The 26,454-nt window shown below is 42.2% G+C and overlaps 1 protein-coding gene across 6 annotated transcripts in view; it reads left to right on the forward strand.

Moving 5' to 3' along the window:
• Fam110b (family with sequence similarity 110 member B) overlaps positions 1 to 26,454 on the forward strand; it is a 137,372-nt gene that overhangs the window by 49,903 nt on the left and 61,015 nt on the right. For 4 of the 6 annotated variants that reach the window (XR_008719690.1, XM_055603591.1, XM_055603590.1 and 1 more), the window contains one exon: positions 20,524 to 20,610. The gene's annotated coding sequence lies outside the window, so the exon portion shown is untranslated. The other 2 variants (XM_055603593.1, XM_055603594.1) reach the window with 2 other exon arrangements.

Raw genomic sequence — 26,454 nt, forward strand, 5'->3', positions numbered from 1 at the left:
ATGAGGCCTGGAGTCAAGCATGCAGCCAGGCAATTGAACCTGAACTGGACCAGGCGAAAGGCTTAGCCTGGGTGTATTGTCATGAGGCAGAACCTATCACAGAAGAGTGCAGCTGACAAGATGGGCTGCAAGGAGCCAGCCTGAGTTGGTGATCCAAGAAAGACTTGCCACACACTGATTGGTGCGGATACCAATGATGGTAAATTGGAAGAGGCCAGACGCAGAAAACAGTCAAGGATTTAGAAGTAAATGTGCTTGTATCACCGGTAAGGGCAATTTAGAATGTTCAATGACCCTGTTATTAGTAGTGCTAATAAAAAAGAAGAAGATGAAATTATATACATGATAGGAGGAAATCTGGCTGCTTCCTAGAGACGCTGCTACAGGGGTAGTCTTTGAGTTCCTTGTGAGAGAACACAGGAGGGGAATTCAGGGTGTGTTATTAGGCAACCGTGAGTGAATTATGGAGCTTGACGGTGGGTTTCCGGGTATTGTTTTACTCATGTTTACATTTTGAAATCACCTCAGGAAGTTGCCAGACAGAGGCATGTGGGTCTCTAGGTGCCAAACATGCATATGGAGCTGTATTTCATGCTTGTGCCATCTGGCCTCATGTTCTTCCATACCTGTTAAAGAAAAGTGGCCCTGTTTTCAGTGAGGTGACCAATGGCTCCTGAGTGCCTTTCACTCCAGTGACAGGCCATGCGTTGCTTTTGACACCCATGCCTCTCTGTCACAGTCGCACACCTAATCACATTCCTGTGAGTCTTTTCAAATTGTATTCGGAGGGTTTTACTTCCCCTTCTTTCTACTGTTTAAGTATTTTAATTAAACACAGACACACACACACACACATACACACACAGAATGAAAATTATTTGGAGCCTGGGAACCTGAGAATAGAGACAGTCTGTTTTTATGTAAGAGCAAAATGCTGTCTTTCAAATACTTAGTGTAGAAATCTCACCACACAGTTGGCTAAAATATTCCATGTTCACAGTGGAATTTGAAGTGAAAATAAAACTCCTTTTGCTCCGTTGCCATGGGAAGGCCAACATTTAATGCCATCTTTTGTACTGAGCAAAGGCTCACGGCAGTAGACACTGGGCGCAGAAATCCCACCATCCAGGAGAATGAGGACTGTTAAGTCCCAAAGCTGTGTGGATCTTATGCATAGTGGATGGACGACACACATGGATCCCTTCAGTATTTATTTACAACTTGCTCTGCCAAGCACTGCCCTGACAGCCAGGTATGCAACAGGAAGAAAGAGACAAGCTTCCGTCCTCAGGAGCTGTTTGGGTCGAAGCTGAGAATATGGGAGAAAAATTAATAGGAATTTGGAATTTCTAATAAGAATGGTAAAAGAAGATTGGGATTGGCGTGTGTATCGCAGTGTCTGGTGGGCAGTATTCTACGGAGAGTGGAGGGCTAAGTTCTAAGAGGCCCTTGCTCTGGGAAGGTGGACTGTTCCGTGTGGTGGTTATGTGTGATAGGTGCTGTTTATCCTGTAAAGATTATGTTTTAATTACTTAATTTTTATGCTTGTGAGTATGCCTCCCTTGGTGTCATCAGGGACAGGCATGGCCTGTTTTTCCTCTGCTCCCCATTCTGTTTCGTGTGTGTTTTTATAGCATGATATTTTCAGTGCCCTCCTGAGGTTAACTGATAGATTGGGCTTATAAGTGGTAGATATGAATTTTTTTTTTTCTTTTTGTGTGCACTGGGCCTGTTGAAAGTTGATTTTCCAGGCAGACGAGCCATCCTCTTGCTGGTGGAACACTTTCCATGCCCTTCCCGAATCCCATGCAGTAAATGCACCATTTCCAGCTGTGATGCACACCAGCCCCGGCTCGTATGCTTTGTGTGGGAAGACATACTATAAATCTGTTGCACGGTGAAAATTTGCAACTGCCCGAAACCTCCTGCGTCTAATGTACTTTTAGATACAAACAGTTGCTTGTTTATGTTTTGTTTTCCTTCTCTGAAGTTTCAGTTTCCAATATGCACTGGAAGCGAAATTCTGTATAATGCTTTAGTCTCATCTAGATTAGTGCTTGGCAAGTTATGGCCTTTGGGACAGATCCAGTCTTAAATTTTATTAACGTGCATATATGATCATTTATTTAGTCCTTAAGTGGGACTGGTTTCATAGTATAATGACCTGAAAAAACAAACAAACAAACAAACAAACAAACAAAAACATTTACACTGTGGTTGTTGATGAAAAGCATTGACCCATAACATACAATAAAAAACAAAACAAAACAAAAAACTAAGACTGCTATAGTTATAAAATAATTTTGGAATAATTCATGTTTTAGATTTTAAAGTTCCCAGGATGAGTCCTTAGAAGAAGACGGTCAACGGTTTAAAATAATACTTCATTGTTATTTTAATCTCTTCAGTTTTTAAATTTTAAACAAGGTGGGTAAACAGAAAAAAGAGACATCAGATCATATGATTAAGGGTCTGGTACTGAAGATCTGCAGTCTCTGAAGGTGGACACAGGGGGATTGCAAACGAAGGCCAGCTTGGGCTTCGGAATGAGTTCAAGGGCAACCTAATGAATGACCTTGTCTGAAATAAAGTGTAAGAAGAGGGTTGGGGATAGAGTTTAGGGGTGGGGTGCTTGAGTAGTTATGTACCTGGCCCTAAGTTTAATAACTATTATCTCAAAAAAGTTTGATAAATTAAATTTTTGAATGCTCGTGAGATGGCTCAGCAGTTACGAGAACGGGCTGCTTGTGCAAAGGACATGAGTGAGCTCACTTCCCACCTATACGGGAGTTCACAACTGCCTGTAATTGCAGTTCCAGGGGACCTGACACCCTCATGCAGACATATATGCAGGCAAAACACCAAGGCACATAAAATATAAATAAATATTTTTTTAAAAAAGTTAGATTTCACTATACAGAACTTGATAACATTGAAAACTAAAATCCGCATGAGGGTGCATTCCATTTAAGTGCTGTATGAATTGTCCAAGGTGACATGTAAGGTAAAGGGTGGATTTGCTTTGAGTAAAGTCATATGATTGCCTATTTTACTTTGCTTCCTCTGTGTGTATGTGTGTGTGTGTGTGTGTGTGTGTGTGTGTGTGGATATACATGTTTTATGTTTGTATCTGTGAGAACTGCAACTTTTTTTTTCTTATAAACTAATTTGTTTTCAGATCAGTGTAGTTTTGAAACTGATGTCATTCTTTGTTGTCAAGTCATGTTCCAATGTGATCATTTTGGATCCCCTCTCACCCAGCCAACTTCACATCCCATCTCTACTAGCATTGCCAGAGTCTAGATTCTTGAGCTCTGTGACTTGTTGCACCTCTCTCTAATCCTGCATGGGAGGAGTAAGGTTGAACACAAGACTCAACACGAAGCGTGTGCTTTTAGTGGAAGTGGTCTGCTTGTCTTTCCTGCCTGTGGCTGGCAGAGGAGGCTGACAGATCTTGTTCAGTGCTGCAAAAGCTAATGACTGCTTGATTTATAGACACCAATGCTAAAGGCAAAGTCACTACCATGACGGCCCTTATGGGGTTCCTGCCATGCATGCAGTCCGATTGTGCATAGCCTACAGGGCTCTACTTCAGTCTGTAGGCCTTGGGATGGTAAACTCATAGGTCCCTTCAGGCATCTCTTTTTTCCTGTACAGTTTGAAATATAGATTGTTGGCATACATAAAGAAATTGAGTGGGGCTGGTGGTCATTGATAAGAGGGCCTGGAGAGTTGCTGGACATTTCCATGCACATGTATGCTGGGGTGTGCATACACACACACACACACACACACACACACACACACACCAACACATTTGACAGCTGAGTGCAAAGTTGTTTGCAAGGATATTTTTCTCCTTCTTGGATATTGAGAAATTTAGACTGTAGTTTATTTCCTTAGGGCTTAAAGCGTTTCTCCTGGTTAGTTCTTAACGTCTTCTTGTTACAACAGAGAGTCACCTGGGAAGTGGGAATCTCCTATCTATGAAAGGCTGCTTTGCCTTTAGCTCACTGCAGACAGCATCACCCTCTGGGGAGGTTGGCCTCAGTTGTGTAAGTAAGCTGGCCAAGCTTACACCAGTGAGCTAGCCAATGAGCAGCTCTTCTCCCTGCTGCCTCTGCTTTACTTCCTGCTTGAGCCCTCACTTCCTCTAATGGTGGACTGTTACCCAAAGTACAAGCCAGATAAACCCTTTCCTTCCCTAAGTTGACTAGTCAGTTTTCTCATAAGCTGACCACAACAAGAGGAAAGCAAACCAGACCAATGCTTTTTTTCTACTTTTCAATTTTAAATTTCTTCCTTGTTTCATTACTCTGCTGCTAGCCTTTAGAATTCAAAGTACTACGAACCATTTAAAACCACTATTCTCCTTTCACAGCTTCTCCACTGTATACCTCCTCGCATTCTCAGAAGACTGTGGGAGGCCTAGTCACTCAGAACAGTGGCGTACTAATTCAGAGATTCCTCTTTTGGCTTCACTTGTCAACATGTCCCTGTCTCACCACTTACCCATTGGTGGTCTGGATGAGGTTAATGATCTTTCCATCTGTTTTCTCCATCATCACATGGCAACAGCAGTATCTGTCTCACAAAGTGGTTGCCAGAACGCATGATTGATGCTCTCCGGTATGGGCCAAGCATGCGTAAGCATCCCTGGGCCAACATGAAACAAAAACATACCTGGAGGTGGGACTGCTTTTCTTCTCCTTCACTCAGGGATGAGCACCCTGAAGTGCTTATGACTGTCCTGTACAATGTCCCTGGAAGAACTGCATCCAGAGTGATACCATTTTCTCAATGGCATGTTTTAGAATGTTCTGATGTGGTATTTTTATTGTTTTTGAAAACACAAACAAGCAATTTGTTCACCTACAGGCACCCAGCTCTAAGTTCTTCTCTTTTGAAACATCAAAATAGTCACTATGACATTGTATTTTTTAAATTTTATTTATTACAATTTATTCATTTTGTATTCCAGCTGTAGCTCCCTCCCTCATCCCCTCCCAATTCCACCTTCCCTCCCTCTTCTCCTCCCATACCCCTTCCCCAATCCACTGATAGGGGAGGTCCTCCTCCCCTTTCCTCTGAACCTAGCCTATCAGATCTCATCAGCACTGGCTGCATTGTCTTCCTCTATGGCCTGGTAAGGCTGCTCCCTCTCAGGGGGTGATGATCAAAGAGCCAGCCACTGACTTATGTCAGAGGCAGCCCCTGTTCCCTTTACTAGAGACACTGAGCTGCCATGGGCTATATCTGTGCAGGGGTTCTAGGTTATCTCCTTGAATGGTACTTGGTTGGAGTATTGGTCTCAGAAAAAAACCTTGGGCCCAGGTTTTTGGTTCTGTTGGTCTCCTTGTGGAGCTCCTGTCCCTTCCAGGTCTTCTTATCTCGCCCTTCTTTCATAAGACTCCCTGCATTCTGCCCAAAGTTTGGCTATGAGTCTCAGCATCTGCTTTAATACCCTGCTGGGTAGAGTCTTTCAGAGGCCCTCAGTGGTATGCTTCTGTCCTGTTCCCTGTTTTCTCCATCTTCTGAGGTCTATCTCATTTGCCTTTCTGAATGAGGATTGAGCATCTTGCCCAGGGTCCTCCTCCTTGCTTAGCTTCTTTTGGTGTACAGATTTTTAGTATGATTACCCAATATTATATGTCTACTATCATGCTGGAGAGGATATGGAGAAAGGGGAACCCTCCTCCATTGCTGATGGGAATGTAAACTTGTACAACTACTTTGGAAATCAATCTGGCACTTTTTCAGAAAGTTAGGAATTGTTTTACCTCAAGATCCAGCTATACAGCTCCTAGGCATATATCCAAAATCTGCTCAAGTATACAACAAGGACATTTGCTCAACCACGTTCATAGCTGCTTTATTTGAAATAGCCAGAATCTGGAAACAACCCAGATATCCCTCAACGAAGGAATGGATGCAGAAATTGTGGTACATTTACACAATGGAATATTACTTAGCAATTATAAACAAGGAAATCATGAAATTTGAAGGCAAATTGTGGGATCTAGAAAAGATCATCCTGAGTGAGGTATCACAGAAGCAGAAAGACACACGTGGTATATACTCACTTATAAGTGGATATTGGACATATGAAAGATAGGATAATCATGTTTTATATATATATATAAATTGGGTCGGTTTTGTTTTGTTTTGGAGTATGTGTTTGTTTTGTCCTAGAACTTGCTATGTACCAGTCTACCCTCGACTCATTTACCATAGGTATACAATTTTAACTCCTGAAAAATACATCAGTCTGATAAAAGATGTAGGATATTGGCGTTTGACACCATTCATTGGGGAAAATATCTGCTTACCTCAAATATGGAAATGATGACAGATCCAAGTGATATCAACAAAGATCTGCTTGGAGAAACAGTGAGTTTCATTAGGATATTTAAGGAATATAGGTGAGGGATTACTTACAAGGAACAGAAATGATTCAAAGATAGCTATGCCACCAAAGCGCACCTCAGTGTGGGTGACATCACAGAAAGTGGAAATCTGGAGCATACCATACAATCGGTAGTCAGCTTAACAGGTTGGAAAGTGCCCTTTCCAGGTAGCCCAGTTGGTCATAGCCAATTCCAGGCACCTTGACTAGTCTCTGCTTCTTTTAGGCAGCTTAGCATGTCTGAGAGTATCCTTCAGCACTCCTTACTGTTATATATGCTTGGGAAGAGAGAAGCTTAGTTAACTGGTCATTTTAAGGGACTTCCTTAACCTCTTTTGTAGTATTTACTTCCTGACTTTAATAAGCTTCCTTAAAGGTTTGATTATTTGATCTCCTGTTAAAATATCTGGATGTTTCAACGTCCTGTAAACATTCTGTGTCTTAAACGCCTTTGCGCCGCCCCCCCCCCATAACCCTCAGCATGAATGGTTTAATCTTGGAGGAAACTGTTTCAAAACAGACATTTGCAGCATCTCAGCAAATTTTTCTTTTGCTGCTTTTAAGTTGTCTAGAAACTGTGATTTCTCTTTTCTGACAGTGTAAGTCAGTTGGATCTACCTTTAAATGTAAATAAATGAAACCACACAGTAATTAATCTCTGGACTAGTTCCTTTCTTTCAATATAAAGCATTTGAGTGTCATCTTTCATGTCTGATTCCTAGTCATTCCCTGTTGGCCGTAGTTTTCCACTCTGTGCACATACCATTTGCATATGTCTGCTCCTGTTAATGCTGTTCTGATTGTTTTCTCTTGAGCATTTTGAGGAAAACCATTGTAAATGTTGCTGAATGAGTCTTTGTGTGATGTATGTTTTCGTGTGTGTTGAGTAATAACCATGAGGGGAAATTTCCGGTTGGGTCTATCTCAAGTGACTGACCATTCCTGGTGTGAAGCAGGGTTCAGGGTTTACTGTTTCTCCAAATGGATATCCAGTTGTTCCCTTGTTGTATATTGAAAATGCCTTTGGATTTTCTGAATGTATCTGTCAGAATCAATTGTACGTGTACTGTTACATTTCCAGACTCTTGTCTTTTCTTCTTAACACTACTGTGCTGGGTTGACTGAGCAGGGGGCAGCATAGTTATCCTCCTCATGTAGAGGGATCCTTTCTTATCTCTGTGAACACCTACACCCCCCATCTGAGCTGCTCCCAGTACCTCACCCTGCCATGAGGCACCCATCACTAATGCATGATCCTGACTTTGAATTTTGCATTTGCCATGTATGTTTTGCAGTTGGGTGACTTCAGTTTGTTCAGTTATGACAAATCTGGTGCAGTGCATTCCATTTCAGTGTGATCTAGGTCAGAGAGTTATACTAAAAGGAAACGTGTGTGCAGGCCTGAGTGAACACAATTTACAAAGCAGCCCACACTAGGAAATCAAAGAGGAAAATATAGTAGATAAATTTATCAAAATTTTAGCTAATTTAGCAGTGCAGAAAAAAATAGTATCATCAACAGTGTTTTAGTGCTGCTTTTTACAGGTTACCAATGGAGATTTCTTTTTTTCTCCATAAAATGCATTTCCCAAAAGGTACAGAGTATGCAACATATTTTGGGAAGATGGTTTTGCAAACAGAACAAGGAGAAATTGTAACAACCGAAAATGAGGACCTTTTAAAAAAATACCAATTGCAAATCGAAAGAAGATCTCCCTTCTCTGTTTCTCTGTCTCTCCTCCCCAAGAAAGGAAACCTATGAGAGAGCCCTGGCTCCGGGATGTCAGGCAGCCAAGCATAAGACATGGAGCACTCATTCTCAGGAGCCAGACCACATGCATGCTTTGCTCTGCTGGAATTGCAAGGCCCTTAAGATTGCTTTCCTTCTCTCGATCAGTTGGGATCCACCCTTATGGATCAGATCACTGCAGATACAGTGGAATAAACTAATGTTCCTATTTAGATCTACAATGCTCTCTAAAGACACTTGGGGTAAGATTTAGTTCTTGCCTTGATGCTAGACAGTAGTCAAAGCCTAAAAGAGGTATGGTGGGGATCTTAGGTCCTTTGTTAGCATGCTGTAAAAGGACAACTGGAATCCCAGCTCTCCCTCTTCAGGGCGAGCAGGCTTCCAGTGCTTTGTGCCTTATCAAGGCGTCATTCGCTGCCATAAGTCCCAAGCCATAGGACTTATTGTGGGCTGAAACTACAAACCAGTGAGCTAAATTAATCTTCCTCTACTAAGGGATTTTATCTCTGATATTTGCTACAGATACCAGAAGCTAACACAGCCGGGTTCCCTAGCCTAATGTTCTCAGTATAGGGAACACCAGATACCTTCTCTGTATAATCAATCATGAACTTACAGCACATGGCTTCTGTTCATAAAACAGAAATAGACTTGAAGTTTCTGCTTACCCTCTTTGGGAAGATGGCCAAAGTCACAAAAATACTTCTAGTCTATAACGTGTAGAATATCATCAGGATGTGGCATGGACAGTTCTTGCTACTCTCCTTTGGATCCCTGGGTCACTTCTGTGCTGATCCGGTAAGTACTTGGCCACTTGGCCACTTGCCCACTGAAGAATGTTTCTGTGACATTAATTTGTGATTAGCACAGAGTCATTTATGTGGACTTGAGTCAGATTTTTTTTTTTTTTTTTTTTTTTTGTAAAACCTATCCATCATGTTCTTGTCCTGATAGAAAGCCTCCCCTCTGAGAGGCCCTGTCTGCAGTGCAATTAACATAGCTCTCTGAACAGGGCACTGGCTGGCAGAGACCTCCAACAGTCATTTGAGAGGGATGTAATCAAATACTTTGAAATTTGACTTCACTTGCAGTCTGACTCTGGACATAAAGTAAAAGAGAAGCCTCAAAAAGTTCATTTTAAAAGGTGGTATAGTATCCTTCAGGTCACTCCCAGCTCCAAGGCTGATGTGACACACATGATAAAAATAACGCAACAATACAACTCATCTTCCCATGTGCTTATTCTGCTGAGTACTCTGTGCTTAGAAACGGTGCTCTACCTACACAGTGACAGCCCACAGCTCCAACGATGACTTTCACCAGAGGCACACAGCTTGTCCTGACAGTGTTGGAAGGAACTGTTCTTTTAGGATGTTCATAATGTGTATATTGTTAACCTAAGAAAGGTCCTTAAATACATGACACAGATTTTCTTCCTTATTTAGAAACTATTCTGTGGTTCATAGTTTCAAAAGATTATTTTTTTTATATAACTTCATCATTCTTGAAGGACACAATACTTTCCTTGTTCAAATTGCTGAGTGATGAATGCTGCAGAAAACTAACACTCTTGAAATGAAAATTAAAAACGGTACCATAATTATTGCCACTGCTTTTAACAAGATTATGTAACCAGTAAAATTGTTTCCTTGCTATAAAGGAACTTGGAACAGGACATGTGCCTGTATTACTGTGTATAAGCAGGGGAGACACTGGGGACCCAGATACAGGTCTCATGAAAAACACGGCATCATGAAATGAAACCGCGGGTGGTTATTTTATGTTGAAAAACGAAACAAAACAAAACAGGTTTTGGCTTTATAGGTAATTACACACTTAGCCTATGTTGGCTAGTTTTTTTTGTTTTTTTTTTTTTGGTCAACAAGACACAAACTAGAGTCATCAGAGAGGAGGGAGCCTCAACTGAGAAAATGCCTCCTGTAGGGCATGTTTTTAAAGCAGTGATTGATGAAGCACACTGTGGGTGGTGCCATCCCTGGGCTGGTGGTCCTGGGTTCTATAAGAACGCAGGCTGAGAAAGCTGGTGAGCAGCACCCCTCCATGTCCTCTGCATCAGCTCCTGCCTCCAGGTTCCTGCCCTGAGTGAGGTTCTGATGTAACTGCTTTTGATGATGAACCATTATATGGAACTTTGAGCAAATAAACCCTTTCCTGCCCAAGTTGTTTTCAGTCACAGTGTTTCATCACAGCCACAGTAACCTGAATGTAAGATAGCTGTGTAGATGGGATACAGCTCAATTTGATTGAAGGCAAGTATCTGTTAAGGAAATCCCACTTTCTCATCATTTCTTATATAGAACTTAAAAAAAGAGTCTCTAAGAACAGTGAAATTAACCATAAAACACACATAAATGGAAATAGTTTTATCATATTTGAGACATAGAGAAATGTTGTCTGCTAATGTTGCTGGGCTATGAATCACACAGTTTTGAAAACTGTGGGAATAAAATTGTAGTCAGTATAAGCTGACACAGTAATGAAATGTCACTGGCTTTCTTTCCATCGTTTTACATTCCATTCCTAGGGTAGTAGTAACAAACCATAAAGCCTCAGAAAGGCGCCCAGGTTGCATCTTGAATCATGCTAATGTCTCTAACTTTACATATAAATAAACTATTTTCCATTTTCCCTGTCACATAGACTTGCCAGATTCTTCCCAGACACTTAACTCAGGCTACCTGATCCAAGTGTAGACGGATCTCATTAGATAAAAGGAGAGGGAGTCTAAAGATCTAAGGGTTGAAATAGCCGAGGCCTATGTAACAGTAAGAACTGCCCCGGTGCCAGCAGGCCCTTGTCCTGATGCCTATAACAACCAACAGATTGTCTGACAGCTCTGCGCTGAGCCTTTGGTTCCCAGCATTCTTGTTTGATAGTTAGGAATCCTGCTCGAAAGGCAGTCCTGACAGTCCTTTAGCAGAGCCCCCACCCTGCACTGTGTAGACTGGTGGTGGGCCAGATTAGACCAACAAGGCACGAGGCAGCAGGCAGCTGTAGCCTGAGGCTGCACCCTGGCTACTAATCAAAACTGATCACCTAGGCGCTGGGTTCCGTCATTCCTAAAGATGCCTTCTACAGTTTTATTGCTTCCTTAATTCTAAACGGGAGGATACCGTTTTATGAGATATCCGTGCTTAATGTTATTAATAACGGAGAACAAAATGAACCAATGCCGACACACCCGTCACTTCTACTGTGTAGACATGAAAACTACTCACCCTCCCCCCCGCCCCCGCATTTTCGCTAGACTTTCATGTAAACAGTCGTAAAGATACATGTATATGTAGACTCTTGGTAACAATGGCATCCTAGCGGAAGAGAGGGTAGACAGAGTGTAAGCTGGGTGCTGGGGAGGAGGGCCTGTTGGGACAAGGTGGGAGTGACGTGAGGTTAAGAATGGGTAGGCAGGGTGGCTGTGATCAGAATGCATCATATATGAAGTTATCAAAGCATCAGCGATGAGTCTGCAGTCCTAGTACACACTTCTCATAACCATGACAGGTAGCACCTGTGGATAACTTTTTTTTTTTTAGTTTTGTTAATATACCATCATTTATTTAATCAATTGGCTGTTGTTCAGAGGACACTATGGTAAATACATTCTTCCCTTTCGTGGGTGTGGACACCTCAGTATTTCTTTAGGTAGAATTTTCCAATATGGAAGTATTAGCGGTGAGAATATACACATTTGTAAACCTTTCAGTTTGTTTGTTTGTTTGTTTTCCCCAGATTGACTCGCAGGATGTATGTGTACAGGTGTGTAAGTGTGCTTTCGAGTGTGCTTTTCTTGAGCTCTGGAACTTCAGTACACGTCAGTTTCCTTACAGCGTAACAGTTCTAAGCTGGGTTCTTCTGAGGGCCTGGGGGTGAGGCATTTAGATGCTTCGAGACAGACCACTTTTCTAATAATATTGTGTTATTTGCCACGGATGTATTAGTTTTGTCATCAGTCAAAAGTTAACCAATCTGCCAAAGTTATTAACGATAAAAAAAAAGTTGGGGAAGTATACAATGACATTACTCTAGCAATGCAATACCTGCGGAAGCACTTAGCACTCGACTCCCAAATCCTTGATATGACCCTTTTCAGATAGCAGGTGTCTGCATTTCCCATTCCCTGAGGCTTTCAGGAAGTATTCGAGTGAATAGCAAATGATGTTCTGTAGTTATAGATGTGTTTTGATTAAGGTGCAGTCTTTCAGACTCCCCATGTGACTATGTAAGGATGCATTTTTTTTCCATTGTCGTTTTCTCCTTTCAGTTAACTCTAACTTGTGCTAGGTTGATGAAACAAACAACAGCAAAACAAGAACAACAACAAAAACAGGGCTAGGGTCATGGTACTCTGATAAAGGGAGGGTCCACAAGAATGCATCCAGCTATCGTCCAGCTTTCCCGAGAGCTTCAGCCACTCTTTTCCCTATTATTTCCTTTGTTCTTCCGTTCCCTTCGCCTCCCACTGCCTTCACAAGGGGCAGCAGAGAAATGGTCCCAGTACTGGCCAGCCTCTTTCCCCTCTTCGGTTCCTCCGCTGCACTACACTGCATTTTCCTGGGCTGTTAGTGCTTATTTGTTCATTAGTCACTTAACAACCATCTCTTTCCTCAGGGTGGAAGCTCTGTTAGAAGCAGACGCTTCTTCCTGTAGTATTCCCTAGCTCACATGTCTTCCCACCTGGTGAGTGAATGCTTGTGTGTTTGCTTGTTTGTTTTTTCAAAATGAAACTCATGCTCCCTATGTGTATGTATCTGTACATATGGTGCACATGCACTTGAGCATACATAGATGTGCTGATAATAGATCACCGGAGCTCCCCTCACAGAGTAGCCAGAGGAAAGAACACTGGTGAGTTGTTTGGGTGAAAAAACAAAGGTCTGAATGTGTTGAAGGGTAAGGTTCAAGAAAGGACAGTTGCTTCCTTCTCTTGGAAAGTGTCTGTTGAATGTCCTCAACAAAATAAGCGTGGAACAAATTAATCAAACAGCTTTTAAGTGTCTATTTTGATCCAGCAGTCTGTCAAATGAAGAGGAGGGTGGAAACTGTTTGATGTTTCCTACATAAATGCTTAGAAGTGTTACTACTCTGTCTGTATCCCACAGCCTGCAAGGAGCTATTCTTTGGTCCAGGGCACCAGCCCAGCTCTCCCTAGAGTTTCTCCTACTGAAGGCTGTGATGGGCTCCCATGGTCACATATGCTGATTCCTCACCATAGCACACATGGCAACTACTTCCTTTGGCACACTTCTCTCCATGGACCTATAGATCCAGGTCATTGTGGATGTCAGCGTTCCCATCTGAATCTTGCTCGGGAGTGAGTGTATGGACCCTGACTTTTTGTGCTTTCCTTGGTGGCACATGGGGCAAGCTGTGACTAGTTACTTTTTCCGAAAGGTCATGTGTTCTTGGCCAGTATTTGTCTCTCATTTGTTTTCACAGTTCCTCAGGAATATCTAAGCAAGTTGCAATGCCTGTGGATGTAGCAGCTTTTTATAAAGATTTTAAGCTAAAAATCAAAGGAATGAAACAAGTGGCAATAAGAGATTTACACTTCATCCTTGAAGCGTATCTTGACTTTGTAGAACATACTGTTGTCCAGGAATTAAAAATGAACATATTTGCCTAGCTGTTAACCCTTTAGAACCCACCCAGAGGAAGGAAATTAATGCTGAGGGAAAGCAAAGGTGGGTTGGTCTCAGGGCTAAGAAACCATCTAGCCAAGTTCTCTCTTCCCTTTCTACATGTAAACTTGCCATCTGAAGTTTCATTTCTCATTATGGACCCAAATACTCCTGAGATGTATGTCTTATAATCTATTTTGTGAGTCATAAATGAAATTCAGTCGTGTATAAGCTCCTAAAGACGCCATTTAGTGGCATTCATAGACAACTAAGAACGTTGCCTATCCACACAGAAGTAGGGGAATGACTTCCAACTTCAATAAGGGCCTGTGAAGGCTCTGTGTGCTCAGTCATGCCTGCTGTTAACATAATCACCATTTATTACTGGCCTGTGGGAAGGAAGGGAAGAAGGAAGGAAGAAAGGAAGACCAAATAGAACCATTAAAAGATTGTTTCATTTTGACCTCATGTGCTAAGTGCTTAGAGCTCACTAGTAATAACCTATTGAGGTGACGCCTGGTGTTGTGTCTGAGACACAGGAACATCTAGACACTTGCCAAATGTCATGCAGCTTGGAAATGAAAGATCTAGAACTTAAGCCCCGGGAGCCCGCTGCTACGTCACAGCACATGCTTTTCATCCTATACCAGGCTGTCTCTCACAGGACTTGGCTCCAAAAGACTGCATTTCCTGCTAAATTGTATGATAGAGGACTTCATCGTTTACAATGACTTGAGCTCACTTTTTCACTTTGAGCTATGAATTATTAATCATTATAGTCAAGATGATGAACCTTGACACCTTTGAATGGCATCTTTCCACACTGGGTGGAAATTTGCATGACATTTTAAACTATGTTGAGGAGAAATTGATTAGCACTTTCAACAATTAGTGGCAAATTACTAATCACGGTAAATAATGCGAGGTGTGGATTTTCTAGCTCGCTCACTAATATGTCTGTGCCTCTAGATTGATTATTGTTCTTTAGTGCTGGTATCTTAAGTCAGCAGGTAGCACAGGCATTGATCTAAACACGTTTCTCTAGATTGGGTGGGGGATAAGAATGCACTTTAAAAATCACTTACGTTTTAGGAGGTGCTACATTAATCCTTAAAATGACAGAAAATCAAGATGATTGTGTCTGTGGGCTTTAATTTATTAAAATTTAATTTGCTCCCGTGCCTTGCTCCGGTAGCTCTTGTGCTAGTAAACTAGCTATAATTAGATTAGCAGCCTGCTCAGGGCTGGTGACAGCCTGTGCCTCAGAGAGCATGTGCTGGATTCCGCATGTGCCTCCTCCTCATTGGCTGGCATTGCTGCTCACCCTTTTGATAGGTTTCCACAGTAATCTTTATGCTGCATTAGAGACGTAGATACGGAGGCACTGTGCTGTGTTCTTGCAGAACCTAGGCAAGGTGCTTGGCTGGTTATATCAAAGAAGGACTGCAACCCGGCAGAGCAGGTGCTCTTTGTTGCAAAGACTCCGTGGAGCAGGACCTGCAGCTAGCTGCAGGGGGAGGTCAGTGAAGGAGTCACAGTTCGCGGTAATTACTGGAGGCTTTCTCTCTCAGGAGAAACACAGATCGTGCATGAAATGAAGCATGCTCACAGTGACACCCGTCTAATTTGATCTTGCATTGTTGACGCTGTGTATACCACTGTGTTCTGTACTAAGGCGCAATCACTGGGAGGGCTGCTTGCCTGGTGAGCAGCTCCCCTGTTGAGGAAGGAGCATTGTTTTTCACCTGAATGCCAGGGGGCTTGTGCTTTGGAGTGATTCTCATTGGTCCTTTTCTGTTTGGGAAAGCCGATGTTGTTTCCATCTAGGTGTCTTTGTTGGTGCTTGTCAGAACTGTTGACTTCACTTTGAGTCCTAAATTAAGGAGAATCGAGCGGATCATACTTTAATTAGAAGAAGACAGAAGGGTCCTGATTTGTTGTCTGGCTTTTAGCTAGACAAGTAATGTGCTATTGTTTCTTCACAGATGTGTGCAGCCTTCATTTTGGATGTCTTTCTTTGTTTCCCCTTTGGTAGTTTTGCAGATCTGGCTCTGTGAAGTAGACTCAAATGGGTGTTTGTCAGCCACGCCTGAGGAAGTGTTTGACTCCCGGCTCTGTTTAAGGGAGGGATGATGCTCTTTCAGGTGAAATGTCTCGGTAGGGAGATGGGTTCTCACGCGTTCAACATTTTTTTTTTTTTTTTCATTCTATAAAGGATTGATTGCCTGGTTTATTTTCCAGACAGGACAATAAAGAACCTTAAATTCTGTAATGAAAATAGGAAAGAAAGCAGTTAACAAGACCAAGGCTCAAAAATAAATAAATAAATAGAAATAAATCTCTAACCTGCCCAGACCTGTTGGGGGGGTCCAGAGCCTCTGCCTCTGTTTTAGCCCTTAAACTTGATAACTGATGGAGAGGCATATCAGACCACAGACTCCACAGAAACTTGTGTCCTGAGTCACCAGTCACAGGACTGGCCAGCTGCCACCATGCGTCTGCCATCAGCAGAGTCAGGCAGACTCTGAGAACTGTCAGGAACACTTGCCCTGCTCCTGAGAAGCCGGGCTGCAGTTTATACCTTCTGTGAAAATCGCTGCTCCCGTCTGCATCTCTGTCCTGCTTAAAGCAGCCCAGTGCACAGCCTTGGGCAGAGGGACACTTCAGGTGGCTAACTACTCCTTACCACGTCCCGTGCCCTCAATCCCAGATCTCTCAGGAAGGGAATCAATTACCCAGAGTTGGCATTCACTCCCTTAACAGATCCAAGAGGAAAGCAGGAGCTTTGTGGAAGTTCAGTGGGTAGTAACAGCGTCTGGCATGATGAAGTTTGACCGCCTTCAGCAGTGAGTGACTGTGTATCTTTGTCTTGGGGCGGTGGGGAGATATCTTCGTCTTTGAGACACCCTGGGTGGTGAAATGAACATAGCCATTCTAATTCATATAATGCCCTGGGAGCACACCTCAGCTCTCCTCACTGGACAGTGCCCGCCTCAGTGCACTCCCAGCCATGGGCCTACTGATGGCCCATGACACCAGCGAAGGTATACTAAAAGGCTAGTTTAATAGTAGAACTAAACGACAAGACGTTCATGTTTTAGAAAAGTACCACAGCACCATCCACTTTTATCTTCACCTTGATCAGTTAACTTTTTGTTCTTAATATATTAGGGAGAATCTATCCCCGGGAAAAGAAAATTTAAAATGGATTTTTGAACTCGTTAAAATTTAAAATCAGCCAGGATGGTTTGTTTGTTTTCCTACAAAAGTCCAGACCCTCCTATGTCTTTGTTATTCTTGGCCTGACATTCTCCCCAATTGCAGACATAGACAGAACTGTTTTGCCTTTTAAAACTTAGGTTTGGACACTCATCTGGGGAGGGATATGTTGATGCAGTTAATATTTGTATACAGTGTTGGAGTTGAACCCACACCCCAGCACGTCCTAGGCAAGTGGTGTGTCACTGAGTCATAACCCTAGCGCTTCCTTCCCCCTTCATCTTTGGGAATGCCCCATACCTCTCTAAGGAGACTGCCTTAGAAGTAGATGGCTGTTGTCTTGTCTTTACTTACTGCCAAAGCACTCTCCCCTGTAAGACTGTACAGGGTGCCTCCTGTGAGCTGCACCCAAGAGTTGTGCATTCCTGAAAAAGCTAGAAGGTAGTGCTGTCTCTTCTCAGGGTCTGAGGCTGATTCTTCAAGAATCACTATGTCTTAAGGAATTTCTTAAAGCCTTAAGTATAAATGTCTAGACTGTACATTGCCTGCTGATGGTCCATGATACCAGGTAACATGCACTAAAAGGTCATTTAAAAGGCAGAAGTTCAGGCTTTTGCAAAGTGCCACAACAGACACTTTTATCTTCAGCCTTATCACTTAGCTTTTTGTTTTTAGTGCATTCGAGAGACTCTGTCTCTTAGACAAGAAAATAAAATGGACTTTTTGGACACTTGAAAATTTTGTTCAAGCCGGGCATGGAGGCACACGCCTTTAATCCCGTTACTCAGGAGGCAGAGGCAGGAGGATCTCTGTGATTTTAAGGCCAGCCTAGTCTACAAAGAAAGTTCCAGGACAGCCAGGGCTGTTACATAGAGAAACCCTATCTTGAAAAAACAAAGAAGAAAAGAAGGAAGGAAGGAAGGAAGGAAGGAAGGAAGGAAGGAAGGAAGGAAGGAAGGAAGGAAGGAAGGAAGGAAAGGAAAGGAAAAAAGAAAATCAGTGAGAAGTGTAGGCTACAAGACTTAGGAGTCCAGGCCAGGATTGCTGGTGCCTTCTTACTGGCAGCTTGGGTACCTGTGATTCCAAAAGAATGGGGAGAAATGCCATTAGCATTTCTATGACTATTTCAGGGTTGACCCTTTTGAAGTTGCCTGGATCTGAAAAAAAAAAAATTAAAATAGATTTATTCTTTTTTCATTATTTTATTCTGCAGTAAGAGATGTTTACCATGAACTAGGCTTTGTTAACTGTTGTTTTGAGGAAAAAAAAAGATGGAAGGCCTAGTCCCTTCCTGCAAAAAGTGCTTCCAGAGGAAGACAGAAGCCAAATAACTACTAGCAGGAAGAGGATCAGACCTCTGTGCTTGAATTGGTAATGCCACTGTGAGGGACCAGTTCAGTGGGAGGAAGTGGAAGAGGGCTTAAAGATGCAACCTGGACCAGAGCTTACTAGTTTTCTCCTCTGTTTAGCACATCTGCTACTTTGGCCATGCGGGCACGTGTGTGGCCTCAGATCTGTTGTATATTTCGAAGTGTCATCATGTCTTATTTTAGACATGTAAGAAATGTAAACTATTATTTACTCTTTTTGTCTGTTAACTTGTCTCAGAATGCATAGGGGGATTGCTACCTGAATTTTTTGTTGTTGTTGTTAATCTGCATCACCTTGGATGTGAAATGTTTAAGGATGTATCTACTAATGTGAAATTCACCCAAGAAGAATCACAACACACTGTGTTGACTGTTGTGTTCTGGGTAATGGAATGATTAATTTTGGGTTGTTTACATTGCCACGAAATACTCTTTCTGCTCTTGGTTGCCAGGAGATTCTTAAGTAATTTGTCATTTATTTTCTAGATTTTCAGTAAAGATTCACTTGTAAAATCTGGTTTTGGACTGCACCACTTTATTGCACCACCTCACCATGACTAAGGCATCTGCTTTTCTAGCACTCTTAGAAAATAATTTCTGAAAATTTCACCTTATTCCAGTTTAGATGTATTTAAAGTCCTGATGAGTTGGTAAGGGAGGGTGGATTTAAAGGCTAAGTATTTATTTTGCTACATCTTACTCTACGTATATGTAGTCAGTGGGCAGCTCAGGCTTCGTGTGGAATTCCTAGTAAGGGGAGCAGGGGCTGTCTCTGACATGGACTCTGTTGCCTGCTTTTTGATCGCTTCCCCCTGATGAGACCACCTTACGAGGCCACAGCAGAAGAGGACTAACTCAGTCCTCATGTGACTTGATGAGCTGGGGTGGGTAGGGGTCCTCCCCTTTTCTGAGAAGTAGCGGAGGGAGAAGAAAGAGAAGGGAGAGAGGATGAGACTGGGAGGAGGGGAGGCCCTATGACTGGAATGTAAAGTGAATAAATAATTAATTAAAAAAGAAACCTAAGAAAGAAAGAGAAAGAAAAGAAAGACAAAAAGAAAGAAAAAAATGGGTATTGTATTTATCCTAGCCTACTGCTTTCAGTCAGCAAACCTGCTGACCTCTTTTATCACGCTTTCTAGCCACTTTTATGCTTTCATTTTCAAACCTTTAAATCAGTAGCCTCTACTTGCCACTATCATGGTACCTCACTGGCTGAATTTGTGAGACTGTCCCTTCTTGCCACTGGCCTGGGCAGCAGGCAGCACTCTGGCATGGTGACCTGGGGAAGCCACTCTCTTCTTAGGCCTGTTGTGCCTGATTGCTCCTTCTCAGCATGCCTTTAACATAAATATTCTTCAAGATGCTACTTTTCATCAACTTCCTGTCTGTGCCACATACTCACACTGGTCACTCACCTGCTGCTTTACAGCCCCGCTCCCTTTGGCTCTTGGATTCCTTGCACAGCCAGGCAAGTTGGCCTCAGGGCATTGGCTTTTCCTTCTGCCTGGAACATGGTTCCTGTAGGGCTTTTTGGAAGTGGTGACATCTCAGCAGGACTTCCTGAGATAGTATCTATTTTTTTATTTTGTTTTTCTTTCCCAATCACTCTTCTCTGGAATGTAAATTACAAAATCGGAAACCCCTAGAGCCTTGAACTTGGCTCGTAGAAAATGCTCAATCAGTACTTGCTGAATGAATTAATAAATGAATGAATAAATGAACAAACAAATTACTTGTCGCATGGAAGTCCTGCGGCAACCAATATCTCTGCTCCAGCGTGCTGACTGGTGCTTACCCAGGTTCTCCCTTGAGTGGGCTTGGATCTCCGGCTGCATGGATGGTGAGCACCAGTCAGTGCTGAGATCCTGTTCATGCGATTTCTCTAATATCACTTTACATTGTTCTTTCTGTGGAATCGTTATTGTGCTTAAATTCTCTTCTGAAAACCAAACCAAGTTTGAAATGTTGAGGTATCTTATAAATAAAATATACAAAATGAATGTCTCCTATCTAGTACTTAAATATATATTGGCATATTTTTAATGGAATTACCATTTTCTGTGCTATATACATTTAATAGTTTCCCTATTTTTGCCAAATAGAAAACACGTAACAGCCTTCTCATCCTGTGTTTTTCAGATTTTTCCTGTTGCAGGCAGCACTTTAAGCAAGAAAGGCTTTCCGTGGCTTCTGTCTGCATTCCATAAAATACTCATTGCCTTTTAGGTAAGTGTATGGCTTTGCTTTGATCCATCCTAAGCAGAAGATATTGATTGCCTCTGAAACCTGTGCCATTATTATATTAAGACAGAGAGCCTTGTGTTTCAAGTATTTTGCTGTCAGCCACTAAATAAATAAATAAGCCCAACCAAGAACAAAATATTACCAGCAAGGTTTCTCATATCTGTATATGTGCTAATAATTGCCATTTGTTATGTACAGTAATATTTATCACTAACCTCCCAGGTATTCAAATGACTCCATTAATGTGCCTGGATTTGAAGATAACTTATAAGAAAGCATCTTTGCCCTTGAATGAGAAGTAGACTGTCTGAGATTGGCAGTGAGATGATGAGGTAGACCCTGGGAGCTGATGTGGGGAGCTTTGCTGATGACGATCATGAGACTCAAAGTGGTGAAGACAGGGCCTGAATTCCAGCCTAAGGACTGAGACCAGAGAGGACCAGATAGATGTTACAGATCAATCAAACCCACAGACCTGGCCTCAAGGAGCTTGAGTACACAACCAGCCATTCCTAGGGCTTCTTTCTGGTCTCTTCCACAAACTGATAGAGAACATGGAAATCTTTCTGCTTCTTCTCTCATAGTCAGAACCATTTACCCAAGGATGGGCTGAGGAAGAGGATAAACAGTGGTTAGAAGGGAAACAGATGGATCCCCTTTCTAGAAGGACAGCTCATTGTCATCAAATGAAAATGTTGGGAAAGATTAGTTAGGAAAATGAGAACCATCTCTCCAGTTGAGTCACATCTTCTGTGAGACAGGAAGTGGGAAAGATAGATCCTCTGTGAGAACACAGTTGCAACCTTCCACCACATTGCAAGTGAGCATGGCCTTAGCTTTGATGGATAGCCTTCCTCCAGCCTTTTCCCAGCATGCATGTGTAATATGTCACTGCTTTCATAGGCCACCATGTATTTTATGATTATTTCTGTTGCATTCTGTAAGATACTCTTGGTTGAATTTATCACTTCTTCAGGAACTTCTCAGTCTATCTAACTCTGCTACCAAATAACAATCACCCTAAGCTAGGTAGAATGCTACAGTTACAGAAAAGGACAAATTACGGAAAAACCCCTGGAATCCCTCAACATTATACCCTGAGATTTAGTCGCCATCTTAGCTCCCTTATCTTAGTTGTAGGTTCTCACATGGAAGCTGGGGCTTCAGTTGGATGAAAGGAACTCACTAGGTTCTTTCTCTACCCATGGTGGAACTAGAGCTATAGACTTGTACCTCGGCACAGGTGGATTTAATAGGGAATGCTTCCAACTAGTTCTGTATTCTCTACTCTGCATTGTTCTAGAGCAGTGATTTTCAACCTGTGGGTTGTAACCCTCCTTGGGGGTTGAACCACCCTTTCCCAGTAGAGAGGTCACCTAAGATCACCAAAAAAAAAAAAAAAAAAAAAAAAAGCAGATATTTACATTACAATTTAACAATAGCAAAATTACTTACGAAGTAGTAATGAAAATAATTTTATGGTTGTCGGGGTCACCACAGCATTGGAAAGATTGAGAAGCCCTGTTCCAGGGGACTTAGCCAGGCTAGTAAGTCCATAACTGAGGAGTTTCCTGAGACAGGATTTTCAGTGCTAAGCCTGAGATAGCTGGCACAAAGCATGACATTTCAGTCTTTTTCATGAGCCTACCACTCCCGCTCTCACATGTGCCTTGAAGATGTGTGTGCTCAACAGGGCCCTCAAAAACAGTCGTATTTACATTCCTAGAGGCAAGAAAATTACTAAGGAGCTGCATGGACCTGGAAGAGACCTCAGTGTTCCCATTCTCTCTCTGACCATGCAGAAGGATCGGTCTGGAGACGTTTGTTCTGTGCACTGTCTTCTTCCAGATGCCAAATGAGCATAACAGGAAGTCAGTAGACATGCTGAGAAGGTATTCGGACATGGGCAGGGGAGGAAAGTGTCTGCTACCCCATAAGCACAGAAGAGAAGGGTCTTCTTTTTGCTATCCAGGAATTACAGTCAGTTCCCTTCCTGGGCCTAAGTAACTATGTGCTACTTGATAGAGCTACTGAGTTAGATCCATTGATTGGATGTTTAGAAAGTCCGAACGATGTGGTTCGTCCACATATCATCAGGGCAACTGACAACAGACCTTAGCCTTGCCGCTAGTTAATTAGGATAGGGTCAGGTTAGTGTGTAAAAATTATTTAGATTTGTTTCCAGAGCTGTTTGCAGTTTTCTCAAGAAAGGCATGCAGACATTTTCTTAAGTGCTGCGAGATGGAAGAAGAACGTTTTCTCTCACTCTTGTCCGTATGTTTAACTACCATTTTTCCCCATCTCAGGGTCAGTAACCTTTGATCCTATGTAAGCCTGTGCATTATAGGCTAGCATCCTCATGGGTACATAGGTGCTCATATCACTAGGGTTTTTCACTGTTCTCAAAGTGTGTTTAGAATGACACTGTTTTCCAGTAGTCACTGGGTGTTTGAAATGGCCCCTTGTTTATAGAAACTAAAAAGGGAAATGAGAGCATGAATAATGAGACATAACGTGAACATATTATACTCTTTTCCTCAAGTTTGTTTCTAGTTTAATTATCCTAGAACTTCTGAACTCATGAGCATGTGACCTATGTCATTTTAAAAGACATGAGAGTACCACTTAGTGAGAGGCCCTCATGAGGCTGCAGTTTCAGGAAGCAGTCTTACAGGTCTCTTTGTTTCTAGGTTCTTACTATCTTAATCAAACTTAAGTAACTGATAATGTCAATTTCTCCTTGAAAAGTTAAAGTCTTCAAACCTTCTGTGGGGTAGATTGTAATTCTTTCCTATTGTGCCTCCTAGATACTTCAGAAATTACTGAGTACTGAGCCTTGCACACTTTTTGGTGTTAACTGGTCCTGACTCAAACACCATGCTAGTTTTTCTCAAACACCCTCTTTTCTCTGGATTCAATGTTTCCTCCACAAAAAGCCCTGTGTTCCCTGCGGGTGACTCAGCTTCCTTTCACACCAGCACCTCTGGCTTTTCTCTTCCCAGAACAGCTCTTTGCCAAGAGAATGACTCAGAGCTCAGGTTCCCCCAGCACAGTCAGGTGGGGCGCCCCCTGGGCCCTCCCTGGGCCCTCTCAGCTGACCTTGAGCAAGGTCTCCTCAGGAACCAGGGCAAGTCAGCCACTGTAATGAGACTCCTGTGCCGTTGGACCAGCCTGAGCTTTTTAACAAGAGGGAACAGAAAGGGCATTCTCTTGGAAAAGCAGCTAGGGTTTTAGATGTTTATTCTAAAAAGGTTTCTGTAATAGGAGGTAGATGGCAGATAATTCTCTAAGGAAATTCTCTAAATTTCTAAAATTTTAGGGATTCTCTAAATCTCTAAAATTTCATTCTCTAAAAGAAAATTATCCTGCCAAGGACATAAAGTGTGACTCCAGTTTTCAGGGTTTAACACATATTTTTGTGAGGTTTAAGAATTATTGATTATAATTACTGTTACTAATTAAGATACTTGGCACATTTAAAATGCTCTTTTAATCAAGGAAAAAGACTAACTCTGTTGTCTTGTGTACACAGTTGTTAATTATTCAGGGTTATCTCCATAGAGACAGATCATGATTAGTATCATGGTCAGTGTAGTCACTGGATTCTTTGCAAGAATCTGCAGAAAGGAAGGCTAGGCTGCACTTGAGCCCATAATGTAGAAATGGGCATTGTGCTGGAGGTGACTCGTGCCACATCTGCCCTTCACTCATGCCCTAAAAAGAAAGCCTTAGAATCTTCACGTGTACATGAAGGGAAATGGGGCTATGTTCATCAGCTTTTCAACATTACAGCAAGATACCTGGTGTACTTAATATATGAAGAGAAGAAGTTTACTTTGGCTCACAGTTTGGAGGTTCCAGTCTGTGATTGACAGATCCATTATTTTTAATTGAGAGTGCCATTCCATAGTAAAGGGGAGCGTGTGACACAACAATATAGTCACTTTATCATGAAGGAGCAAAAGAGGAAGAAGGGAGTAGCTGCCTACAGTCCTCTGAAAAATATATGCCTCTAATGACCTAATTGTATACTAAAGGGCCTATTTCTACCCAGTATCATCCCCTGAGAATCATGCCTTTGACACACAGGCATACAGGGAACATCAAATGTCCATTTCACACTGTAGTAGGGATGAAAGAGGTTAAACCTCAAAACAAAGGGCCACTTTGTGATTAAACCCAGGGCTCTAATGTCAAACCTCTTTCACCTTGAGACCAGTTGATTTCTGTACAGTAAAGGAGAAATAAATAAATGCAACAGAAGAGTTGGTTGTGGGAATTTAAGCAATGGAGAAAATATAATGGGAGTGATACAAAGAAATAAGGATGTCTTAGTTTGAGATCACAGTGATTCCATATATTGAAGAAGGGAAAGAAACTATGAGGAACTGGTGGATAAGACTGTAAGAGCACATACATTAAAGAAAGCAGGTGTGGTAGCCACAGTGGTCCAAAAGAATACAAAACTTCTGAACCTCTGAAGCGTCTATTGCCATTTCTAGGTATGGAATGAAGGAATGTTTTATGTACTGAGATGTGCAGGGAGATACTTGTACAAGTGACCATGTGGTTGGCACGTATTGGAGTGTCCTTCCCATTCTGGTCTCTGTCTTCAATAGCATAAGATGAAAATGTATTTAAAAATTCACATCTCTTGCATTCTTGAAGGTGTGGCAGAAAGCCTGGAAGTACTTCAAGTATTCTGTTGTCTTTTTGGAAGTCTTCCTCTTCGTCACTGGAGGAGACACCACTTTCTATGCCTGGTCTTTACTTAATTCATATTCCCCAGGAGTCCCTGTCTTGAAATGCTGTGTTAATTGTCAACTTGACAGAATCTGGAATCACCTGGCTGGTGGGCATCTGGGCATGCCTGTAGGGATTGTCTTCATTAGAATGACTGATGTGGGAAGACCCATCTTAACCTTGAGACCATTCCCTGGGTTGGGGAAGCCAGATGATGTGGAGAAGGTGAGCTGAGCACTAGCATGCATACATAGCTGTCCCTGATTGTAGATACTATGTGACAAGATTGGAGTCCCTGCCACCTTGCCTTCTCCCAGGAGGGACAGAATAAGTGCTTTCTTCTTAGGTTGCATTTGTCAGAGTATTTTTATCACAGCAACAAGAAAAGAAACTAAGGCAGTGGATCTAACCATGCCGGACACTCAAAGCCACATTCTCAGACAGGAAACTTTCCCTGTCACAGGCAGCGGAGAAGCCTTCTTCAGAGAGAAGTCTCATTACGTCTTTAGGTGACTGATCTTCATGTGTTGCTTCTACAGACATCAGGAGGGTCGGGTGGAGGTAGCCTGTGCTGTGACTGTCTTTCCTTCCCAGAAAACTTTGTTACTGATTAAGCCCCATGCCAGTTTTCTGCTTTTATCCTCTATTCTCAAAGCTGCCCAATTACCAATTGGAAAGTTTTATTATCTCCCTTCCCTGCTCTTAATTTGTTCAGAGTTACTGTGTCTTAATAGATTTAAATTACAGAGCTACTACTTATCTCACGTCTCCAGTCTTTTCTAAAGTCAGTATCTCTTTCTCTTATTTTCTCTGCATACATGGCTCACTACCATTTAGGGATGACTTCTTGCCTACCTTGCTGTATGTGTGTATGTGTATATATGTGTGTGTGTGCATGTTTGTTCATGTGGTATGTCTGTGTACACAGGCACACACAGGCACATATACCTATGTGTTATCAGAATAAAAAAAAAATGTTTAACCATCCAGCAATTCTGTAATTCATAGAACAAATGTCTTTGCAATTTAACATAAACAAGCTTATTGGCCAGCTTTCCATCTATAGCAAAATATCTGAGACAG

Source organism: Psammomys obesus, unplaced genomic scaffold, assembly GCF_907164565.1.
Source record: "Psammomys obesus unplaced genomic scaffold, mPsaObe1.curated_primary_1811, whole genome shotgun sequence".
Taxonomy (NCBI): domain Eukaryota; kingdom Metazoa; phylum Chordata; class Mammalia; order Rodentia; family Muridae; genus Psammomys; species Psammomys obesus.